Consider the following 26,469-nt stretch of genomic DNA (forward strand, 5'->3'; position numbering starts at 1 on the left):
TGAACACCACTCAAGGTGAAATTCAGAATTCAGTTCTTTGGGTCCTAAAACTGCTGTTCGATAAAACAGTTGTTTACTGTGGCCAAAATTATTTCTCCCTCTTGTCTTGAAGAGAAAAGGATCCAGGCTGTAGCAGGGGAACCTTCTGCCATTGATCATATCTTCAATTTACAGCTTTTCCTCATGATCTTTTTTCCCACTGAAAATTGAAAATTCCAAAGTCCCCTTTAAGGCTCTTTTATTCACTTGACTTTTTTTTTTTTTCACTGAGATAGTTTTGCAAATATTAAGAACTTCTGTAAACAAGACCAAACCACACAGAGGAAACTCCTCCTTAACCTGGTCCCTGAAGAGCCATTTGGAGCAAATGGCTTTGCATAATCCAGCTTTTTCTAATTAGCATCTCTGGCAAAAAAGCCACTTGGGTATATTTGATATGCTTTTATCTTAAGATTAAATTTACATTTGCTGCTAGGTAGCTCTGACATCTTCATTCTTGTTTTAGATCTCTGTCATAACATAATTGTTGTGTGATCACTCCTCACAGCAAACCAGCCCCTATTTGTAAATGGCTCAGGCTCACCCGGAGTGATGGGCTCTACAGTCCTGCCAAATAAGAATTCTGGAGAGTTTTTTTGCAACTTAGAATTAAAAAATTGTTGTTGTAAAAGCTGCAGGGTAGGTGTAGAGTATTTTTGGAGCCATATAACAATTCCAAAAAATAAGATGGAAAAACAACCAGGAAAATAATTGATAAATGAGAATGTTTTTGAAGAGATTGCAATTTAAATATTCTGAAGGAGGTTAGCCCAGTTTTACAAGACAGACTACAGCACAGATTTTAATGAATTTTCCAAAGTCTTGAAGAACTGAATAAAGAACAGATCCTTTCCTTAATCCAGTTTTCTAACCACAAAGCGTTTTCCTACTACAGACAACTAAGCACTTTGGAATATAATTTTTCAAGGGCAGATCCACTATCAGTGCTATAAATCGTTCCAGCTCTTATGAAATCAGTTGATCTATTACTGATTATATCATCTGAGCATCTGCCACAGGACTCTCCAGTACAAAATAAGTTAAACAATATAAATCAAAGGACAGTGTTTTCATTAACACTAGAAATATTCACAAAATTTCTTTTCAATGCTTGGAAACAATGAGAAAGTTCTCTGGTCATAGTAGGAAATGTGTAAATCAGAGCAGTCATTCATCTAATTTATTTTAGGAAGTTTCACTATTCACTAAGGTTCCCTACAGCTGCTTTAGTGAGAGTCTTTATTGTAAAGTGCCAAAAAGGATGGAAAATATCCTACCATGCAAAGTAACCTCTCCTAGACATCCCTTTCTGAGATTAGAAACAGAAAAATCAAACTGCAATGCAAAGGTAAAATGTCTGCTACAAATCAAAGAGGAATCTAATTCCATTCACCACACAGGCCTTTGGGATTTTCATCATTTCTCTGCTTAATCAGATTTCATTTGATGGCCATTCATTAAGGAAAACATTCCTATTTCCCCAGGAAAGCAGATTTTTTCCTCCAAACAGCTTTGTGCTACACTCTCACTTTACCACACAAGTCTGTTGAGTGTTCAGGTCGAAACCACAGACAAGGAAAACACTAATGCAGAACTGGAAATCCTTTACTTGTTCTCATTTGAGGTTTGTTCATCTCAAACACCACCAGGAGAGTGAGGGAAAGTGCTCCAGTCACACAAGTCTGAAGTTGTACTGGGCACTTTCTACTAAGACCATGCTGAAATAAATACCACAATGCTACCTCACGAGGTCTACTATAAACCAGCTCCTTTTCAACCCATTAAAAACTGCATCAATCACATTCTGTTAGCTTAAGACTGTTTTCTAATTGCAAAAGAGTGCCAGATTTCCAGCAGAAACAAGGGCTTGGTGGTGGACAAGATTTGAGCTCCATAAATTAATCAAGTATAATTTACCCACTCATAATACCAATAGTCACACAGCACTCATAGCATGCTCTTATGTCCAACATTTAATGCTTACAGCATAGCCATTATAGATTATTATGCTGTGAAGGCTACCACTTCTAAAAAATTACACATTACAGATTCAATCTATTGACTAAAAATCCAATGGCAAAAAAAAACCATATTGTTCATTTCAGTGGAGATTAAAATATTCTTTCTAGGCTCACTTTAAAAAGAAACACTGCAAATCTCCTTAACCCTATAGAGTGTATTATTTAACTTCTGTTTTTAAAGAAATATCCTGGGTTATTTCAATGCTACACTTCACAGCATTGCCTCAGAAATCACTGAGTGGGCAAAACTGGGGACAAGGAGCTGAGTGCAGGATGATGGACTACAAGTGGGAAAGGAAACAAATAGCTAAAGGCAGAACAACTTCTTGACTGGATTGGCCTTCAAAGCACGTCCTGAAACTCTGTCCCAGACTTAGAATGAAGAGAAGAAAAATTATGCCTTGGAATGGTAAAGTGTAGGATTAGACATACAAAAGAAAGGAAGAAAATTTCGAGAGACAAAATTCAGCTGGAGAGATCTGAAGGGAATGAAACAAGTTGAATTCAAAGCACACTGTCCTCCAGAGGCTCAAATGGAGTCCAAGATTTTAGATAGTTTCTCTCTTGGGAAATACCTGATGGGTGATGGTGAAGGTTCCACCTTCAGGTCAGTTTGTCACCATGTAAGTCCCTGCAGCAGCTCTGCTGACAAAACACTGGTGCAGAAGGTCTGGGGCTGTTTTAATTGATACCCTGAAGTCTTTATTAGAGCTCTCACATGCCTGCTGTTAGCCACATCATCTTATGCAATATTCTACAGTCATTCCCTGAGAAATTGTAAGATGACTTGGCTGCAAAAGTTGTGGATGGGTCAGAGAACTGTGGAAAAAGGAAGATGGAGAAGGCCCTGGAGGTCTGGGTTCTTTCTCCTACCCCTGCCAGAGTGCCAGGGGGAAAAGATTAAATCATTTAAACAAGGTGCTCATCTTCACAGTATAGCTGCCATGTAAATCTTGAGGTTGTTGAGAATCCACAACAGAATTTAGTGAGATGTTATTCTCTAAGCATGTAAAGAGCTGCCTTATCTAATGGGTCTGGAGAATCATAGGTACATGTCTCAAGTGAGGCAGTCAAAATCAGCATTTTCAAATCTCTCTCTGATGCTCTGCACACCCCTCAAATCTGTGAGGTGGACCCTCCAGCCCCACATTGCTCAGGGCTTTTGTGCAGCAGCAAAAGTGACAAGCACTATATAAAAGCTTCAGAATATATTAATAATTTCTACCCTCACAGATTACTGGAGAAAAATGTTTGTGATGTGCACTTTAAGGCTGTATCACAATACATATGCACAAGAAACCAAGTGAAGATTGCAGAGGCAACTATAATTCTGGCACTTCCTAAGTTTTTAGAGCCTGCTTTTAAAATTTTCATAATGTGCTTTCAACATAGCAGCTTTCTGGTATATAACATGTGATTATCTGAAATTACATATATATTTTCACAGTATCTGGAGAACATTTTGTTTTGTGCTTTAGAAGGATCCTGAAAATAATCGTTATTTAACTAAATCATCCCTGGCTTTCTTTTCCCTTTGCTTTTATGTGGAAGCCACAGAACAGCTTTTCACATACCAGATGAATACTGTGTAGGAAGAGTGAGAGAGGAAGGGAAATGATGGCTTCTTTTTAAGTTTGTGAATTTAATTTCACCAGGCACTTTAATCATAATGCAGATCCAAATTTACAGGGAAAAAAAGTAGTCTCCTGAATGCTCCTATATATTGGCTCATATACATGACTGAAAAAATTCACGTTCTTTAAAAGAATACATTTCTTTGCTGATTTTTTCAACTGTTGTTTGAAAATTAATATACATAAATATCTAAAGTACTAGGTAGCATAAAAACATTCTGTATCTTCAAACTACAACAAAATGCAGTCAGAGGCTTGCTGGGCAACTGTTAGATTACCTGACCAGATTTAGAGGTTTCACAGACAGAAATTTTCTTGCACTGTTGGATTTTTTTAGCAAACTCTTTTTCTCATCAGTGCAAAAAGAAAAAAACAAGCTATCCAACACACTCCTAAACTCAAAAGTACTATGGCACTTGCAGCGAGAAAAATTCCTTGTTTCCTGCCCCCATTCCCTCCAGCTTCCCTGCAACATAACTGCAGACATAAATCCCTCTCCCTATTGGAAAAGTGTATCTATTGATCCTGAAATAAGCACATGTAACAGTTATGCAATTGATCTGCCAGCACCATCCCCAGTTTCCAGTTTGGGAGGAAAACATTCCTGGTTATGGAATGGAGGCTTTTCAGAGCACAAAAGTCTGAAAGAATCATCCTACTTGCTTAGGTAAAAGAGAGCCAATGGAATTTTTTCCTCTATTCCTAATGATCACAGAAATAACACATTCTTGCATATTTTATCACAAGCAAAACATCCAAGAAATCCTAATTCCTTCATGTTAAAAGCTCGCAGCATTCCCTCAATACAGAACCTCAGAAATACATTTAAAACATCCAAAGCTTTAATGCCCACTCACCTTAGCTAAAAATCCCAGCAAACAGATCAGTTAAAGAAAATAAGGCATCTATAGCAGGGAGGAAATATTTCTCCATCTTCTTATTCATTTCTTTTATCCCTTGCTACTCACCTCCAAGAGCTGCTGTTGCTCGGAGCACACAGAAGGCAGCAGCTCAATCCGAGGCAGAAAAATGTTATTTCCTTCCACCCTCTGCTACTGCTCTCCCTTGGAACTCCTTCACTTTCTCTTTCAAGTTGCACAGGAACACGAGGATGGACCCTTTGGGCTCTCTCCAGGTCTGTGTATATTATGTAAAACAGATGAATGCATTTCCTATTTTAACCACGGAAATCATGTCTGCACTGACGGGCGCCGGGATCATTAATGATGTGTGCAACAGTGCAAGCCCACGGAATGCTCGGAACTGGGCTCAGCTCTCTAAATGCAGAACCAGAGGGAAAATCTGCAAATCAACTTCTCGTTGTTGCAAAAGTTTCTCTTTTTCTCTCCCACAGCAGAAAAATCTCTGTTTAACCAGTACATTCACTGGAAATGCTGGAACAGAGCTCTAGATTTGGTGTAACACCAGAAACAAACACACTGGAGATGTTTTGGCCATTAAAATGCCTCCAACCCCAGTGTAACTTTTGGTCAGCTACTACATCAGACCTGTGATTCCTTTCTCCCAAGACAATTTTGTCTTGTAGCACTGTCAGCAAACTGCTCCAGCACCGCTTGAAAAGATTCCAGCCCAAATTACAGTAGTGAAAGTCTGTTCTGGCCTCTCCCCTTACTATTATTTTCTAGAATATTTACATTTCATATTATTCCCCACCCAATCTTAGTGATAGTTCCCAGAATCCAGGAGAACAGTTTTTCCTTCCTGCAATCCTAAATGCCTTCATTAGGGTGACTTAATGCTGAAGTGTTTGGAAGGCAGATGCTCTGGATTTAAAAAAGAAACAGGAGAGGACTCAGTGAACAGCTGCATTGCTCTCAGCTTCCAGAGAGCCATATTTCAGAATGGTTTTCTACATTATTTTGTCAGTGAGAACATATTATTACCATCTATATTTAAAAATACTGGCTTTCCTGCACGAAGGCAACAGCAGACTTAAAACCACAATGACTGTTCTGTGCAAGTATTCTGTGCCAATGATGCAGAAAATGGGATCCAAGTGAAAAACAAAGTGGTTTAGAAGGTCTTTGCTTGCAAGGTGTCTCCACAGAACTGGCCAAAAAACACTGGTACAGGAATTCTTGTACACTTTAATCAATATTCAGAGCTCTCTGTTGAAATTTCACTTGTCTTTACTAATGAACAACCTATTGTATTACATCTGTAGTACATTGAAATGCTGGAAATTAAAACCACATTCCAAAGTTAATTTTTTTCTATTCTAAAAGAAAATATTTTTCAAGTAAACTGAGCACTGTCTGTTTCTGTAGATATTAGATCATGTAATTCCTGAAAGAGTCTGGCAAACAATTCCACTTTGGAGACCTGAGCATAGACTAGAGAACTGCCAAAACCCAGGGAGAAAATCTAAACACATTTTCAATAAAATCTTATAAATTTAAAGTAAATCACAGTCTTTTTTTCCCCCAGGAAATAGATCTTAACAGTTTTTTCTCTTATTGAGTCTTCTTATGCATCATCTACAACCACCCACGTTTATTTTCCAGAATAGTTTAGGCAGTGACTAAAGGATCGACTGCAGCTCAGGTAAATTGCTTCTTCTGAAAAAAGTGCACTAATCATGTGGATAATATAAAATTGATTTGGTTTAATTCAATGAACATATGTAAAAAAGAGCTTTCAGTCATAAATAGGACTTCAGTGGACAGCCCATTGTTTATTCCCTAAGGGTTACTTTAGAAAATAAGTTTAATGAAGTACTGTTCCAACAATTTATTATCATTGTGAATCTTTTAATTAATGTCAGTGGCAGTTAATTTAAAAAAAAAAAAAATCAATGTCCATCTTTCACCAATCTGTGCACAGAAATAATTCCCTTCTGCTTACTGAAGTTCTGGTAAAAGCTATGACAAAGAAAGACCTAACTTCAAATGTAAATAAAAATATTAGGCAAAATCTCTATTAAAAATTAAAGAGTCTTAAAGCAAAGTTCCCAAACATGTGCTTACATTGCAGAACTTAGTCTTTACAAGGTTAATAGGATTCATTTGTCAGGGAGATGCCTTATGCCAAACAGGCTTGAGTTTTAAACCCATGTTTGCTAAGCTTCTGTATATTTGAAATTTAGGCACACAAGTTTGAAAATCTGGGAAAAGCTTCTTAAATGCAAGTGAAAAATAAACAAATCTATCCTGATGCAGAGGTTTCTATGAATCATCACTCTTCAGGCCTAGAGGAGTTACCCAATGCAGGAGCTGTGTCACAGCCACAGCAGCAGCCAAGGCAAGAGGAAACTCTGGATACAGGAAAACAAATGAATAAACATCTTGAGGAAGCTGAAGCTTTGTACTCTTGCTGATGGGCAAAATTCCCCAAAAGCCTAGAACGGCTTCACTTCAGATTTTTCAATGCCATAAATAAAATTCTGCCTCCTTAACAGGACTCAGACTTAATCTTCCCTTTCTGCAGGAGACTCAGAACTCTCATTTTTACACTTCCAGGTATGAAGCACCTCTGGGTACTTATACTGCAGCAATAAATCATCTCTACAGTGAATATAAGCCTTTTTAAAGCATCTCTTTTAGAATCTCAGCTTCATTCATACACTTTGTATTTTCCACAGAATGGAATTCTCCATTTCTTAGGGAGAACTAAGTTCTAGTCAAGATTTTCCTAGCAAACATGCTTCAAGCACATGAATTTCATAAAGTATCCCAAATGTCTCATGTAAAATTCTGTGAATGTGGCAACAGATTTGGATAATAGTTTACATTTCAGCTGCCAATGTATTTCTGTGTTAGAAGACATTAATTTATTTATGAGATTCATAGGTCTTTGGATTATAGCTAAAATAAAAGACAGTCTTTGCTGGTAATAAATTGTGACTCCTTTCACTGAAGCTGGCCAACATTCCATCTTCTGATGCCTTACTGTGCAACTTCTTTTAAAGTCTTCCAGTAAAAAGAGATTAAATTGTCAAAGTTACCAGGTAATGGTTTGGGCAGTTGACAGAGCACACAAAGCATATGTGGCTATTGAAAATCTTGTTTCCTCACTGAGCAAGGGGTCACTGGGTGCACACTGGGTAGGTCACCTCTTGAAAATCCAACGTGGATTTTCTGTTTCTTTTGATTCCTGTTTTCCAAGGAAAAAAAATTATAATGAGAAGAATCTGTCTGTGCATCGAATGCTGAGTGCTAATTTTAGAACTCTTCAAATAGAATCAAAAAACTCTCTGAGACACTCACAATGAAGAAAAACTGGCATTTGAGGAATCCTTCTTAACAGGTTTTAAATTAGGTGAAATTAGGACAACAACATTCAGTATTTCTTAAATACTCGTAAATTGTGTTTAGACTCAGTTTTGAGACTTTTTTCTACCAGACTTAATGAATACCCATAGAAGAGGCATACTCATAATAATTGGAAACAGCTACTCTTTAAAGCAAAAACTTTAGATTAGAAATACTGTAGAAGGAGGCATTTGTTCTCTTGTTGTCATGAACCCAAAGAAATCTCTGTTATTTTAATGTCTTTTTCATTTGAATACACTTAACATGCTTGGAGTACTTTGATATTACTGCAGTAATTAACATTTGTAACCTTTGCTGATTTGAAATTAATGTTATATTTAGTACAAAAAGAGAGACCAGAGATTCCAATATATTTCTGGAAGTATCTTTATAATGTCCTAACAATTATACTTAAAAGCTAGAAAATTCACATACTACTATCACTATGTGTCTTGCTCCATCTTAATTAGGATATTTAGGGATATTTAGGGGTTTAAAATGTGGCAATAAGTTCCTTTTGTTTTCTAAATAAGGCCTTTTTTCAATTTTTATTTTCATCATCTGTCACAGAATTTTGTTGTATGTGTAAGCAATTTAATGGTTCACTGAAAGGTTGTTATGCAACTGAGTTGTATAAAAGCCTGTCCGAGCCCAGAAATTGTTGTAAGGGGGAAACACTGAAATGGTGAAGGGCTGAGAATTTAAACATGTTTTCTGTTGGTATTTCTATCTTTTTGTCAGTGGATTTGTAGAGTTCCTGTGAGAGCAAGAGGGAAGAGATTCCTAACGTTGGGATGTCAGGGATAAAAAGCTGCTGCCCAGGTAAGAGTCTGGAGCCCTAACATAGGCAAGGGGAGTCTGTAGTGCCATATCTGCCTTGCAGAGGTCTCAAGTGATTATTCCAACACAGAGTTTTCCAAACAGAAGCCACTCAGTGCAATGCTGAGCTATGATTAAAATCATTAAGCCTGAATTTATCAGTGCAGGTGATGAATGATTAAATGCATCGTTCCAACTGCACCAGGGTCAGCACTTGAGGGCTTTCTATCAATACATGTTTATAATTCTGTAAATAGTTACAGTGAATGGGAAATATTATCAGTTGCTGAAGATGTCACTGATGCAGTTTCTGAGCCCCTGTGACAGCATGTGCTATTTCCAGAGTGAGGCTCAGGGTGTAATTAATGCAAATTACAGATCCTGCCAGGATTCCTCAGGTCACTACATCAGTTATATTGCTGTTGACCATTGTTGTGATAAGCCAGAGAGCAAAGCACTGCTCTGTGAGTGAGGGATGGATACTGTGGCCCTAAACTGATTACACCTAAGTACTACTCCAAAAGCAGTGAAAGACCCAACACTGGATGTTTTATTTCACCAACACTAATTTCTACAGGAAAAAGAGCTCTTCTTAAGGTATATGACAGAACAAAGAAATATCATCATGCTGTACCCTTGTTTCTGCAGTAACAAGATATAACTTCACAATTCAGTTTCTTTTCCAATCACAGCATCCTCTGTGAAACTAGAAACTCTTCCTTGCAAAGAACCTTTGTATTGGACTGGATGATCTTCTGTGATCCCTGCCAGCCTGAATCACTCTGTGATCCTGAGATCTGCTTATGTAACCCCTACAAATAAAATACACGTCCACATCCATCAATTATTTACCAATATTTCTACAGATGCCCCAAATATATGTTTTTGACCTTCAGGCAGAAACACTGAAGCACAGTAGAAAATTCCACTTGGCCAAAGCAGGAAAAGCTTAACAGCCTGTAAATTATCCACTTTTCTAGAGTGCAAGAGTAACTTTGGTAAAGCAAGAAACAGTAAATCAGGTTCATTTTGTACAAAAAATATGAAGGTGAAACAGCTGTTGATAACCAGCACCACTCCTTGGAATTAATTTCTCTATTTGCAATTGAAATTCCTAGTTTGAGCACTAAATAAATTTTGAAGGGAAGCTTTACAGACATTACCTAATATCACACACAACATGTATTTCTCTTCACACTTGTTAAAATAAGATTTTTGGAGTTTCTAACATTTGTCACACAAAGCATATAATTTGAAACAGGGATGACTACTTTTTCACCAGCCAACATAAAATAAAGTGAAAAGAGTGATGTCAAAAAGCAGTAGCAGTCAACTGTAATCCCTGTAGGATTTTCTCTTATCACTTCCCACATTCTATGAGCATTCCTCACAATCTCTCCTACCTTTTCATTTGAAGTTGTGATGGTCTTTTCAGAGAATAACCAGAGAAAAGGCAGTTTCTGCACTGTGTAAAAGTGCATCTTTTGTTTCTAGTCAGTTCTGAAAACGTGGGATTCTGTCCTTCCTATATGGGATAAATCATGAAACAACTGAATATGAGGACAGTGTAGGTGGCACAGCCCATAGCCTTAGAACCATATTTCCATTCCTTGGAGGATTAAACTGCATAAAGTTTTCATCCATACCCACAGATACAAATCAGCATGTCAAGAATTGTTGATTTTCCTGTCTGGTAATGCTTTCATGGACTGTTGTTTTGGGCCTCTCTTCATCAGCCTCCCTCCAAAATTGCTGTAAGAATTTGAGACTGGCTCTACATTAATCAGCTAATAAGAGTAGGATATCCCAACATATTATTTATATAAACTCACAGCTATCTCTCGCCCGGGGAGTTGCAGGGATGTGATGATGTGGGAGCCGGGAGGGCCACACCAGTGTTCAGCACCAAGGTCAGCTCAGAACTGTGCACGGCCAGTAGAAAAGGGCCTTGATGCACTAAAAAAAGTCAAAAGCTTTAAAAAAAAAAATAAAAGCCATCAAAACCACAGAGAAATCTCAACACTTGTTGAACAGAATTAGAGAAATTGGGTTTTTTTATTCTAAACTTTATATTTTATTCGTTAACTACATTCTTTATAGGTCAGTCTACGAGGAATATAATGCAAGTAGATGTGAGATAAGTTTGTAACACTATTTACTTTCAGTACTGCACAATGCAGCTGCAGTGGAAGAAAAGCCAGATGAACTGAGCACTTGCACTTGCATGTACTTTTCTTTGAACTCTTTATGTACAATATATGGGCTCAATCGTGCCTTTATGATCTTGAACAAAGACCATAAATTAAACAATCTCCAAAGCCATAATATTGTAGCACAGCTACCTCTTAGCTTCATGATAGGCCGGCCACAATGAGGTTTTTTGGGAGCAGGCAACAGCATGTGAGCAACATCCTGGACACACTCACCCACCAGGGCAGGGCACTGGCCCCTGGAAAACTTACTTCTCCCTTCTCCTCAGCTACATCCCCCCAAAATGTGTGCCCCATGCACGCACACTGAGACAGACACCCATTTTTAGTCCCTTCAGCAGATGGATAGATCTAGAGATTGATTCTGTGTAAGTTTAGCTGATTTTTATTCCCTCTGAGTGTGGAAAAACCTGGAGATGCATTGGGTAGGTTGAGATTAATCTATTCCTGATTTAAACTGATCTAGATGTGTGTGAGATGCTCATTCAGAAGGCATCTCAATATATTTTATACATGTAAAAAGGCAAATGAGGACCTACGGGATTTATTATGTGTCAAGCTAATGAGAGCTTTAATATTTAGAGAAAAGGCTGTCGTAGGCTCTGAACAAGTTCTTTGACAATTTACTACTGACAACAAAACTGGCCTGGGAGTCTAAAATTTCCACAGCTTCCAAGTGTTGTGGGTGTAGACAATTTTGGTATACACTTCATAAAACTCCAACTGTAGTAAGGTTAGAAAATCTTCCTGATTAAGTTACCTGAAATGTGGACAGATTAGAGAGAACATGGCAAAAATGCACACGGGAGATCCCAGAACAAAGAGAAAAATCAATCACTGCATGTTTACTGAAGTGGCCAGGCTGATACATCACTGCACACAAAGACATTTCAGCCCAAAATTTGTCCTTTCCATGAATCCTACTGTCTTTTTTGCATGGAAATGCTTACAAAATCTAATCCAATTTACCTAAGTGTGAGTGCTTGGAAGTAGCTTAATTAAACCACAGTATATTTGCATGAATACTCTCTCCTAGAATTAAAGTAATCCTAATTCAATTTAGGTTCATTTACTTTGGAACAGAATAAAGCTAAATTAAATTGAGCTCACTTAAATTCTCAATATGAGTGTCCACACAGATTTTAATAGTTAATTAATTAAACTGTACTTTCGTAAGTGAACCTGCATGGATTTTCATAGGCTGTGTTTATGTAAACAAGCTCTAAACACACTCTTATTTTATTTCAAGATTGTTCTATTTTCTGTTACACTCCATATGGGCTAAATTAACAGTCACTAGGAGGAGCCAAGTATTAGCAGATTGTTCTGAACCAAGACTGTATTTTCCATCACTGGATATAAAAGGCAGTTTTTATATATTCTCTGAATTACAGTCCTCAATGCAGTTCTTTAGGCCTTAAAATCTACTGATGACAAACAAAAGAAGGATTTCTTAGGAAAAAAGTCTTTAAATTCCATGTCTAAAAATTATATTATAATAAATTATATATTTTATGATAAAATTTGTAAAATTATTTGCAAAAGAATAAAACTTATTGTTATTTTATATCATTATAAAATATAAATTTTATATTGATAAATTATATATATTATACATATATACTTAAAAATTTTCCTTTGCAAAATAGATTATAGAATAGGAATTGGATTTTCTAGATAACAGATGCACTAAAACCACAATTTGAAAAAATTTTTGGACTCTGTCCCAGCACAAATCAATCATATGGATTCTGAAAATGCTAAGACAGATCTTGAAATGGTAATTAATTTGACATCACAATTTTGATGTCAAAGAAGAAATTGTGATTTATGGCTGTAAAGACTCTAGCTCAGCAATTAAAAAAACATGTGTTTCCAAGTTTCACTGTTTCCAAAGTTCTTGGGTCCCCTCATTAGTTTAAGTTTTTAAAATGTTCTTCTGTTCATGGGGTGAGAAACTCTATCTTTGGCTGCAACTCCTTTCAAATCACAGCTTGCTGGGCAAGGCTCGTGTTAGCTGTGATTGCAGTTGGCAGGGCACTAGATTAGCTGTTGACATCAAGCCAACATTTAATTTTGTTTTCTTGAGTCATCTGTTGCCAGTTCCCATGACAACTGCTCTTCTAGCCTTCAGATTTACTAGAGAAAACCATTAAAATGGCAAGGAGTACAGAAAGAGATCCTTTGATGTAGATGGAAGTTCAACTGTTTCCTTCAATGGAAACAGAAAGATCTTTTCAGTTTTTACTTCAGCACCACGTAACTTCTGTTCAGGAAAGCACAGATGTTTTTGTATTAGAAAAACAGAGTGAACAGTGGTTTTTAACAAGAAACCTGCTTTAGCATCTTTCTACTACAGAATGAAGGTCTTTGTGTCTAAAAATCATGTTGTGCAAGGGATGGGGGAAAATATCTTTTCATTCTTGCATAGTAGTAAGGAAAGATGAAAATTAAGATATGGATTCTTTTGATCTTCACTAGAGTCCCTGTACATTTCCCTTTCTTGTTTCACAAATGTGTCACTTAGGTAAGGGATGTATCTCAGGAAGACATCATTACTGCGCTGAGTCAGCCCAGAGGTTGAGCCAGACCAAAGGAAAAGGCCAATTCCAATCCTGTGGGAGCATCTGGAATCAAAAATACCTTTGGCTAAAAATACTTGTCAGTGTATAAAAAATATGTACAACCCATAAAGCCCCTGGTTATGAAAGCATAAGAAGAAATTGAATGCCATACTGGATTACAAGCAGTCCTTGTAGTAAAATGTTAACACTCAGGGTTTATTTCTAGCCCATCTCCTGTTGACTTTCACAAGTCCTCCCAAAGTCTGAATTCCACACTCCCTTTACTCGCTGTGTTCAAAGCACTGTGAAGCACCAAGCACCCCCAAATCCCTTTGAAAGAAAAGGAAGCACAAATAGAATAGAAAAAGGCACACAAGTGGTTCCAAAATCCCAGGTAGTCTCTCTATCTCTTCATTAGGCAAAACTTTTACCTCTAGTATATGGAAAAACAAGCAGCTACAGAACTTTTTCATGGGTGTTTCCCACTGCCCGGGAGCTTGTTCTAACACACATTATTTGCAGGAGGATGTCCAATTCCCCCAGACCTGCACAGAAAGGGCAGCACATGGCACTGCTTGCAAGCTCAAGTGAGATGAGTGTGTTCTAAGAATGAATGTCCCTCTGTTAAGACAATATCCTAGAGATTTTTATGCACTCCATTTATTTTATGTTTCATTATACACATCTGGATGACTTTTCCAGGCTGGAATTCAATTCAAGATTGCTTTCTCAAATGTGAGGTTACATAAATCTACCCTCTTGATTAAATGGAGAGAACAAGGTGATTACTCTGACAAAAACCTACCCTGCCTCTCCTCTTCCTCTGCCCAGTAGAAGCAGTTAAAACATTTTAAAGATAATGGGGGTGTATGTGGGAGAAAGTGAAAGATAAGGAGAACTCAAGCTCCCCAGCTTGAGTTAACTCTCCCAGTCCCACTGGAGAATCATCCTCCACCAGCTGGAAATCCAGAGATCTCAGGGGTTGAGTATGTTTGATACCAGCCCCACTGCAGGGACTGAGGATCTGTCCCCCAGTTTGGGTGTAAAGCCACCCTTGCCACTGGATTTTTGGGACTGGTGAATTAGTGACAAAGGAAGCACCAGGACGTGTCACTGCCACCTCCAGTGCTCCACTGGAAATGAAACAGCCACATCTAAAGCTGGCAGTGTTTATGTAATGGTTTGGGTTGTGAATTCAGGCTCTGTGAGATTGTTTCAGAATGCACTTGCCTCATGAGTGCCATTGATGCAGACACCCGCATACGTTCAAAATGCTGTGTTTCATGTTTTGCTTTTATCTTTAAATATATTTGAGTAGGTTTTCCTCTCTTCTAAAACAGCTCACATAATAGGTAGAACTAAAAGTGATCTAATAGCTTCAGTGCCTTAGAGCTACTGCCATGCATGAAATTCAAACTGTGACTATAAAAAGAAGCAAGGACTTTTCTCTCCAATTCGCATTTTTAGCTACTTCTCTATTTTTTGAGAAGGGCAAAACCTGTTACGTTTCAGATCAGAATCAGCTAAATAAAATGCAATCTGAAAGTTATTGCAGATCATCTGGGGAACTGGAGGCAAAAATCTGGAGGTTTTTGACTGGTTGAGAAGGCAATAAGCTTAGTAAGATCAGTAGTTACTAATTAACGTGGTAGCGTGACCCAAATTTGCTTTCACAGCCTTTACTGATTTAGTCAGATGCAATGACATCCATTATAGCTGAGCAAATAGTTCCCGAGGAGTAATATATTTACACCTCCATATTTTATATCTGCATATTCCCTTGATTTCCCAGTTTTCCTGTCACCATCGCCAGCTTGGATGTGCTAGATTATTTCTGCAGCATTTGAAATGTGTATTGTCTGCACTCAGCAGCCAAACACAAGTGGCACTGCTCAGTCCTAGTCCAATACCTTATGTCATTCACTCTGTGACTGAGTGCAACTCTTAATTAAGTTTATTTGCATGTGTGCAAAACATATGCTTGGCTATGCAAACCTTGCTTTGCACAGATGCTGCCTATTTTTGTTAAATGAGAGAGACCACTACAATTTTTAGGAGAAATTAGCCAAATTAGAATAGATTGAACCATTTGACTGTGTTCCCAGACTAACATGACTATTTGGTACCTTGCTTGTCAGAATTTAAAACATTTTCTGTTTCCAAATGCTCTGAAATAAGAATTGGTGATTTTATCAAGCTTGGGGTTTCACTACGAGTTTCACTCCAGCACAGGCTGAGACTCGGTGAGTTCTGAGCCATAAGCACACTGAGACTCTCCTGCAGGGTGTACATTGAGACACTCCTGGAGACTGATTTTACGTTGAATCATAACCCTTATGACTTTGGACGAGCCCACTGAGGAAGCTCACTGTGGGGAGCTGCTCTGTCTGCTGGAGCGTGCCTTAATTGTGTCATCAGAGCCTTGGGTCATACTGTGAAGAGGTAGACAATGTCAAATCCTCTAAACATGTTCTAACCATTCAGGCATTTAATGAGAGACTGACATATTTATTATGAATAAAAGGAACAGGAGGATACCATGAATTTCTTTAGAGCCACTTAATTGACAGCACATTGGGTAATGAATGACCAATTAATAAAATGAAAGCAGAATATAATGGATTTGTACTTTGTTTGTACACAACACGCATCATTAGGACTCTTCAGCCATCATTAGCTCTGTCTCCTCTGCACTGAGTCATTCTGCTCCCTGGAAGAAGTCTGGGCTGCATTACAGAACTGCCAAACCATTCCACTGATAGAGCTACAGCCTTCTGGATTGTCCTCCTGTGCAAGCTGGTTCCCCGAATTTAGGGATTCTTTCCCATTTCTTTTTTTTTTTTTTTTTTCCATTTCATGATGAAACTGGTTATGCAGAGCTCAAGGCTAATCTCATCAGAATTTTCCAAAAGCAAAGATGTACAGAAGAAAAACCCTTCCAAGGAGCCTTGGCTCTTGGAGGACTCTGCTCTTGGGTCACCTGGAAAGGAACTGGGTGTGGACAAAACAGGAGCGAGTGAAAGTGAACAACCTTAATGACTTGTAGTAGCATGACTTTTTCAGTCTCAAAAAAATAAAATAAAAAGAAACATTAAAGTAATGAACCAAAACCAAGGGAAGAAGAGCAGTCTGGCAAATTCTGGCCTCTGAGCTATCAACTCTTGTAAAGTTCTTCCACTTGTAGATTCTCAAGAAAATCCCCAAAGGGATTTTCTCAAAGCTCAGTTATAATTTTTGCCCTTCTAGCAAAAAATACAGCCATTGATCTACCAGACAACTAGGCAAACACCTAAGAATCAACCTTTGATTAAAAAAATAAGCATTATTCATGCAATCGGTTAAGCAATCAGTCAATTATAACACATATATCAGTGGTAGCTGTGTGCTTGAATTCTTTGAATGTTTAGTTTAATATCCTGTGCTAAATAAAATAGGCATGGTAACAACATACAAAAGAGTTCCTTTACATACAATGAAGAAACTTTGTACAAAATCTACAAATGATTTGCATGCACAAAAATCCCATGAGTGCATATGCAAAACACTTCATTGTGCCTATTAGTTATTGTAATTGCCATTAACTTGTGCAATCACTTGCACTGCATCACAATTCCAGGTGAATGGTTAAATCAGCTTCAAAATTATGAATAGCTGAAAAATCCTGTTTCAAACCCCAAGCCATTTCACTAAATCTCTTCTCACATAGTAAACAAAGTGCGTATCACAAACTAACAAATTGCAAGCTGTATTATTTCCTGAAGTGACTGCAGTATTCCCAGGAGAACTGAGGTTGTTGTTTATGGAACAAGAATTCCCAATGCAACAGCAGTGAAATTGTTCTTCCCATCAGGACTCAGCCACACCATCAGGATGGGTTATTTGGGCCCTGTCAAACCTTGGCTGTTCTGCTAGGGCTGCTACTTTTTTTTTAATGCTGTAATTTGAGTATTTGAACACTTTCTGCATAAACCCACTAGCAATAACTTATTTACAGACATATATAATTGCTTGGCTTCTCTCTTTTTTAGGTGACCAATCTTCAGGTGGGGTTGGGTTTCCTGGAGTCTTTTTCAAGGAGAGGAGGACTGGAATATTACAGCTGTAAATGTAATTTTTAGAGGGAAAAACTGGAAAACAAGGATGGTTCTGTAGCACTTCTTAAGTACTATCAGAGTAGATTTGTCCAAGCACCCCTACAGGACTGTTCCACATTTAAATCATCTTGGATCTAAAAGGTTTGTTCTCATCTCTTTTCATAACTAAATGCCTTAATATTTGGCTCTACATTTTCTGGGAGAAAGAGCTCTTATAGTGGTATTGCATCAGCTGAAATCCAGTCCTAAATATAGCTGAAGTTTGAGCAATCTCTTCTCTATGGATATTAGGGACAGAATTGGTGCTCGAGGTTGTAAGCTCACTCCAGGCTACTGTGAGGATGTGACTGCAGGCCTGATGGATTTACAGTGGCATGAGCCATGAAAAAAGAAAATGTCAGAAATCCAGATACCCTTGGGTTGTACTTTTCACACAATATGTTGACATGAAAACACAAAAAATACAAAGGTAAACAGGTGATAGCTGCCATCCCCTCCTTACCTCTCCTTTTCTCAGTTGGTTTTTTTTCCCCCCCAGCAGTGGTAAAAAATGAAAAATTAAAACCTGATAGCTACTCTCTCTCATCCTGGAGATTATCCTAGAGCCTGACCAAAGCTGCACTGCAGAAAAATCTCAGCACATATTTTTAAAATTCAGACTTGAACAACAACATCAACAACAGCAAATCCCCAAACCCCACCCCCTTGCCCCCTGCCAGGACCTGGACCACACATAGACTGTAATTACCAGAGTTATTGCTGAGGAGAGAACATCCAGAATGCAATTATGCTATTAGGGCAGGGTAATCACAATAACTTGCTTATTAGAGAAAACCATATACTTGTCCTACACTATTGTTTTCATTTCTATAAAATAGCCTCCTTAGGATATATGACAATTAAACAGTGATTGTGCATGTCAAATCAATTTTCAATGGATATGGATTATATGATAGCACAGGACCTGAAAAGGAATCACAGTTTAGTGTCCAGGCATTTAAATTGTGCAGATAGTTTTACAGTGATGCACTGGCTCAGATGTGCAACTGTGTGTTCCCATTATCCTCAGTCCAACAAACTGATGGTCAATGGTAACAAACACAGATGTGAAATGCCCAGTAAAATGCATTGAAACTGTTAAATTTCAGACAAAAGCCTAAAACTATATATAATTACTATTCAAACATCAGTGGTATTGAAATCTGATGCTTGAGCCACTTGGAATTTGCTGATTTGGATATGATACTTGGGATCCCAAAGCTACCAACAATTTATGAAAATGATACTTTACACATCTTTGGGATACAATTGCTGTAAATAACCCATCTGTCACAGGAAATATTCTAAATAACCAGGCTCTCACCTGAAGCAAACTTAGAGGGCAGTGGAATAGATAAAGCCTTCTTCACATCGCAGAAGGCAGAGTGCATTTTGGGCAGAAAACGGATGAAATAAAACAGTTTCTTAAAACCACTCCAGACACATTATTTTTACTTTGAATTCACAGCTTCTGAAAGCCACCCAAATGACAAGATGAGAGCAGGAGCTCTGGGTCAGCCAGGCTTGCTGCAATGGTGAAATGCCTGCAGTGGAATCTCTGTGCTTTTCCTGGAGGCTATAAAACATCCAAGCTAGCAATGGTTTTGGTTTGCACACAGGTGGACGTTCTGAGGGAAATGAGGGAACAAAAATTTGGGTTTTAGGAAGTGTAATTAAAAATTTCACAGCAACAGTCATGAATCTAAAGTTTGGAACATGTGTTGTATGTTTAATGAAGTGGAAGGACTTCATTTTAGTGGTGCCCCTGAAGATGGGATTGCTGATTTCTGGTGTCGAGGGACTGTAAGATCTGACTTGAGGCTGTAAGGCAGGAAATAAGCACTGCCATGACAAATTTTGCAGATTTCAGTATGTAACAGTTGTTATTCTCAGGAGAATCTTGCAGCACCATTTTTTGACCACTTCTTCACAAATTCTTTACCTGCAAGACCTGAGCATGCCTGAACTTTGGTTCTCCAGCCCTTGTTACCAGCTGAAGGACTCACAGTGCTCTGATGCTGCAAGAGACATGAGTCCTTGGAGCAGTCACCCAACATGTCAATGACTCAAAGCCAACACCTGTAGGTCTCCTTGGAAAAGCTTTTCAGAGCTGATATAACAGAAAAGCAGGACTGATGTGGTAAAACAGCTTCCAAAAAGCTGCCGACCACAGCAAAGTGAAGGGAAAAGGCAACCACTTACTCCAGCTATACAGATCTTGCCTGCAGCCCTGCTTTCAACAGCTCCAGATGTAATTACACATCTATTCACCACCACTGCAGGTGCAAGCTGAGCAACAGCATGAGTATAAATGTGTGTGGGTGTGCAAATGCCTCATTACGGTGATTTGTTAGCACAGGGAGTGATGCTTTGTGTCCCATGAATGTGTAAATTAGGTGCTCAGCTTACTTGAGTGAAAGACTTTTAACTTTGCCTCCCTGGCCCATCTCTCTCCCCAGACACTGGAGAAGGCAGTAGTCTGATTCCTTGTCAAAGTAGCAGCTTCCACCTAAAATCTAACCCAGTTCTCTTGTGCTCTCCTTGGGTTCCTAACAAAGAAGAGAAGTGAATCTTGAGGAATTAGTCGTGTTGAATCATATCTTAATCACATGCATGATGTGCTCTTATGCAGCATTAGAGTAAGAGGAGTCACATCTTGTGTTGTCATTTCTGGGACAGAAAACTGGGGCTGTTGGCTGGCTTTAAATCATTTCTGGCATTAACGAGATTCTGACCAGAGGCTTTATTTCATGTTCAGGATCTGCGCTGCATTATTTCCTATTATATCACAACACGTTGCAAAGGAACAGCTAAGTTACCAAGACTAATCCTTTAAGTCTTTCCTTCTTTACAATGTCAGACAAAATAAGACTATGCCATATTTCTGTAATCTCTCTTGTATTATGAGAATATTATGATCTATAACAACAAAATCTCTAAACTGCATGATTCCTGTTGGCTCTGATATGCTTAGTCTTGTCCCTTTCTGTCAGAAAAGATATTTCTAAGTCTCTGTGATTTCATTTTACCAGACAGTATCTGATTAAAAATCAGATTATTATTGTAAAGCAGGAAAAAGAAGTTTCCTTGTGCTTAAAAAATTAGTATTTCTGAAAAACCATGATGTTATACCCAAAGTTCTCCTCTTTCTTCAAAAACCTACTTAAAATGAAAGTTAGTTTTCAACCTACTGCCACTTTTTCCCTACTTGGATATGTACATTTAGATTAATCTGTTGAAAAGTAGATTTTGGTCCCAGACAACTTTATAGCAGCTACCAAAATGTAAAAAAGATTTCTGCAATGCTCTGGTGGCAAATTACAGGGGGATTTCTTGAGAGAGGGAGGAGAATTTGAATAAAAACTAATTAATGAAACCTACCAGAATTAGCTTTCCATTTCTTTTAATAGTATGAGAAAATAAATTTTAAAATGTATATGAAGTGTATCTCTTCTTCTAAGAGATCTGCCCTTTTGGATAGAGGGAAAACATCATCCCATACTTTCTATTCAGAAAGTTTGGGGTTATTTCTCTGCTGGTATTTTATGATGTCGAAGCCACTGAAAGTATATTCAATAATTTAACTCTTTTATAATTATTTCATTAGAGCAGCCAAGCAAATCATGATCTGAAAATTAATAAGCTCATGGCAGTGCCAAGTGTTTGGGTTGGAGAGGTTGGGGTTTTTTTACTGTTGGGCTTTTAAAAAAGTTATTGCAAAATATGTCTAAAATACTAAAAAAAAATAGGTGAATCAACAAATATTAAAATCCAGGGTGCAAAGCAGAATAGATTTTCTGCAGGTGCAGGACTCAAATAGCTGATTATATAAAATATCATCTCCCAAATAAGAGATTAATAATGCCCCAGGTCATGGTGCAGCTTTTTAAGAAAAGGTGGGTAGAACTAGAGACCCTTGACGTATTGGAATAAAGCCTAGAAGTAGTGTTGTGAGAGCAAGAGTGAGAATATAAAAATATAAAAATAAAAATGGAGCAAGTTATTGAAAACATCTTCTGGTTTTTTGCTCCTGGGTTGCTTAACCCCTTCATCTCCTGCCACCCACAATGACTTTGGAGCTCACTGGCAACTTTCAACCAAGGATGGAGTTGATGAAAAATGACACCAGTGACCCTGGAAAGTGCTGCCTGTAGGCAGAGCCTGGGTGTCAGGTCAGGTTTGGTCCCACACCAAAGCACCACAGGAGAGCTGGGAGACCCTCCAGGGAAGAGGCTTCACCCAGTCTGAGTCTTCATTAGACAACAGCAGAGCCAATCTGAAGACCTCAGTCATAAATAGGACTTTTAGCAGTTTAAGATCACACTGAGGACTGAAAATGCTGGATCTGGAGGGAGGCAGGCTTTCCTGGCTTCTCTGCTGTTACAGCAGTAACCCCCAATCTATTTCCACAAGAATTGCTTGGGAGAAAGGCCTCTGGAACTGGAGCTGCTGAATTTGCTATGGCAGGAGAGCTAGCTACTAGAATGAACTCAAACTGGATGGCAGAAAACTCAAAAAACTGTAGAGAAAACAGACTGAGAAGTAAAAAGGGTTGCAACCCTGTCACATGAGAACAAGAGAATGTAAGGAAGCACCAACCCAGTGAGACAGAAGGAATGCCAGTCTTCCAGACCAGCCTGTGCTGCCTTCAGTGATACCTGCTTGGACTAAAAAGAGAGATACAGGATACATTTCCATTGGTTAGGGTTCCTTCTTAAAACATTTTCATTCATGCACAATATTCTGGATTTCTGAAGGACGCTCCTTTGTACTTCTACATGATAAAATTATCTTTCACTTGGCTTCATTTCAGTTTATTCTTCTGGTTGAATTGCAGCAGCAAATGTACACCATAACACTAAGAAGTCTCTCTGCTATCCATCTTGACAGCTGTAGTTCACATTCCCTCTGTTTGCCTTAAGAAAATCCACATCTGATCATGTCATCTGTTAAGTTCACCACTGCTGCAAGGGTTCAGGCACCAGCCTGGGGCAGTGGCTGATATTTGCTCCCACTACAGATCAAACAGAATCAAGGGTTTCGTGAGGATACACAGTTTTTGTGTCACGCCACTCCATCCCAAATTGGTATCAGGAGTTTACAGTAAAATAGCACATTCTCAGGAACCTCTCTTTTGTTCCTAAATGCAGGGGATTCCCAGGTGGCAGGAGCTCACTTATGTTCCTCACTTGCAGGAAGATGTGTTATTAAGTTTTCTGCAGTTAAGTATCTCCTGTGAAATCTGAAGTGATACTCACAGTTTATCTCAGTTCTGATTTTTCCATTTATTTCCTTGAGCTAAACAAGAAAAAAGGCATTTAAAACTTATGTTGGACAAGTGGAGAATTTGTATGAGTCCAAGACTCCATTTTCTTTTTTCTAGAGCTTTCTCTGCGTAGTTGGTAGTCTAATGTGAGTACATATTCTCTCCTTCTAGGCACTGTAATGGAGCAAAGTCAAATGTGCAACTGTCATGGAAGGAAACATTTAAGCTGAACTTAAGTTGAAGTGCTGTATCTGAAAATAGAATGTTTTTCTCCTTCAAACCTCTGCAATCCCACAAAGCTGCTACCCAGTCTACTGTCTGTTATAATTAAAAAAAAAAAAAACCAACATATTTTTCTTCTATCCTAAATGCAGAGCTTACAAAATTACAGAAGTCCCATCTGCAAAGCATAAACTTCAGAGAAACCAAATTAAGTCAGCATTGCATACACTATCACGTTCACTCTATTTAAATATTCCACACAGATCCATCTCATTCATGATGGAACAATTACAAATGAACTTGCAGGAGCCAAGAAACTCTCTCAGAGGCTGATTTCCACTCAGGTTCTGCCTGAGCTCCCCAAGACAGCAGGACTGGTTCGGGATGCTGAGCAAAGCTGCCCAAAGCATCAACCCCTGTGGCTGTTATTGGAAGGCAGCACAGGAGACTGACCCTGCTGATTTCTTGTGGAATTTCTGTGTGTTCCTTCAGCCACCCTTCCCTTTGCTCCCAGCCTGTCCCAAGCTTCCAGCCCCCATCAAGAACATTGTCCAAGGCTGGACACACCTCAGTCCTGACCCAGGGCAGAATTTCTTATGTTCTTTTAAGGATAAAAACCCAAGTCTTGGTGCAGGCTGTTTAGCTGAGAGATGAGATGCAGAGTTTTGAGAGCAACTGAATGAAAAGTGACAGCCATTCCCAGCAGATCGATCAGGACAAGGCACAGGGAAGGCTGCGTGGCCTGGGGGATGCAGCAGCTCTCAGAAAACAGTGAAGGCTTCCCTGGTTTGATGTAATGCAGTGATCTATGCCCACTTGCTGGTCATGCAGCAGCTGAACAGTTTGAGGACGTTAAAAAAAAATTAGATTAAGGAAATTAACACACAAACTGTCTCTTCATTATAGGAACAATTCTGAAGTGCTTTATGCATAAGGACAAGCCTTCCTTCAGCTGAAACCACAGGTCCACACTGCTGACCCAGAATATCAGTGTAGTACAGAAAGCAAGATAAGATCCCCTTTGATTCAAATCATCTCACTGAAATATTTATGCAGGATCAAGCACGGAGCTATTGACCTGCCTCAAGTCGCTATATGAGGTTCTCTCTGGGGCATGTATAAATTGTGTATATGTTAGGCCATAAATCAACTTGAATTTCAAACAAAAGCATGAGATTAAATGGGCACAAAGAATCCATTGTATTAGCATCCAAACTGGCTACATTTTGAAGCAAAATCAAGGTATCATATTTAGTTTTACTTACTCTTGGTATTTATAGATTTAACCTGCTTAGAGAAGCAAGGGCAATTAATTCTGCATATTAAATTTTAAAAATACAAAGCCATACATTTTGTTTGAAAAGCCCGTTTTATAAATAAATAAATTATGTAGCCCATTCATTACAGCACAACTTGGGCAGTCTTGAAAGAGAAGTCCCAAATTAAAGATTTTGGGAAAAATTAACACTGTTACTTAACTACTCACTAAAATATAGTTGCATTTCCAGATAAACATGACTCCCAGCATTATGTAACTCACTCCATTCTCAAAGTGTGGTGCAAACATTAACTGAATGACTAATCTTAAACCACCTTCATTCATAGCTAAAGTGTGAAGAAGATATTTTATTATTTAACAGACATGAGTTTCTCTTATTTGCACAGAGAAGCAAGTATTGTGTGCACAAATTATTAGGTGTGTAAATTAGGTCTGAGTTCATTTACTTAAAGTATGCAATCAAATCTGGGGTTTACTTTTATTTAAAAAAAATACCCTGAATTAAAGAGACAAAGGCAAACATAAAAAACTACCAGGTATTTCCAATATGATGACCTCACTCTCATAAATCCAGTCTAGGTTTTGATGGTGTATAAGCAGTATTTCCACTTCTTGGATAAAGAGGTTTAACAGTTTAAGTGTCTTTTCAGCAATATTCAGACTACCTGCCAACTTGGGATTTAGAAGAAAAGACAACTTTAAAACACTTTTTTCCCCATTAAAGCTCTGTATTTCCTTTACAGAACTCTAAAATTTGGCTAAACGCAAATCTCCAAACACTGGGAACACTCAAACCCTGGAAAAGCCTAAATCCTACCCTCGGCATGAATAGCATACTCATTAACTGACCTCATTTAATTCCTGCAAAAGTAGCATTAAAAACATAATTCACCATGCTCTTGATTCTCAAAATAAACTGAGTACCAGTAGGTAAAATACTCAGGCAACAGCAAAAAGCAGTTTGTGTTAAGTGTGCATCATGTTGAGCAATGTAATGATACCCCAGCACTGACACAAATTATATATGCAGGACCAAAATGATGCATTTGGAGCAAGAGAATCCACGCCCAGGAAGTGCCACCTCTGCACACTGTGCCCATCCTCCTCTCCAGAGATGGAGAGATCCTTCTCCCCTCCTGGAAAATGCTGGAGCAGAGCTGCCAAGGGGGAGATGAGTCAAGTGCCAGGGACAAGGGCTGCTGGGGAAAGAGGAGATTCTCTGCTGCAGGACACGGAAAAAAAAGGGACATCTGCACTTCCAGTGGAGTTTCTCTCCATCACAGGGATTGGGGTCCAGTTAGATCCAACCAAGAAAGAACTGGGAATTGGATAAGAAACAAAAAGGCCTTCTCAAAAGCACAGTGGAGCATTTCTTAAAATATAATTCCCATTGCTATTACTACTTGGTAATACGGTGATGATTTTTCAGGTGCTATGTCAGAAAAAACTCTAAATCTACATTCACACAAATAGCAAATGTTTTGGGAAGCTTTACAGGATTCAATTTGGATTTCAATGGAAAGGAAAATGGGATATTAATTAACAGCCTGCATGTTTCCAGTTGCTACTGAGTATTCCTGAGTACAGCCCCCATTAGGTGTGGAATGGCAACTTTCTGCAGGGAGCCCTTTCATTAGGAATAGGAACTTCTGAGTGAGAAAATAACTAAGTTTCACATAAATAAAACATAGAGTTCAGTTATACAGTGGAGCAAAAGCACTGATTAGATAATTTTGTCCATGAATTAATAAAGGAAAGGATGTAGGAGACCCAGTAAAATTCTATTTCAGAAGAAATATAATGTAGGTGAAACAAACTCTGTTTACAGAACAGACTTATTGATAGAGAAAGATGAAATGGAAACCAAAATCTTTCTGGTGAGAAAACAAAACAAAACAAAACCCAAACAACTTTTTAAAGGTGTCCTGATTCAAACATTAGGATGAAATTTGAAAATTCATGCAGCAACTAAAGACATCACAGATAAGCCTTTAAATCCCTGATATAAGTT

General features: G+C 38.3%; 1 protein-coding gene across 3 annotated transcripts in view; it reads right to left on the reverse strand.

Annotated features, from left to right (window-relative positions):
* PHACTR3 (phosphatase and actin regulator 3) overlaps positions 1 to 26,469 on the reverse strand; it is a 99,057-nt gene that overhangs the window by 66,669 nt on the left and 5,919 nt on the right. The window contains exon 1 of one of the 3 annotated variants that reach the window (XM_021553576.4): positions 4,663 to 5,251. The exons of the other annotated variants lie outside the window; for them this stretch is intronic. The gene's annotated coding sequence lies outside the window, so the exon portion shown is untranslated. Of the gene's footprint in view, positions 1 to 4,662; positions 5,252 to 26,469 lie in introns of those variants that run through there. 3 annotated transcript variants of the gene reach the window in all.

The sequence above is a fragment of the Lonchura striata genome, chromosome 20 (assembly GCF_050655825.1).
Source record: "Lonchura striata isolate lonStrDom1 chromosome 20, ASM5065582v1, whole genome shotgun sequence".
Classification (NCBI taxonomy): Eukaryota; Metazoa; Chordata; class Aves; order Passeriformes; family Estrildidae; genus Lonchura; species Lonchura striata.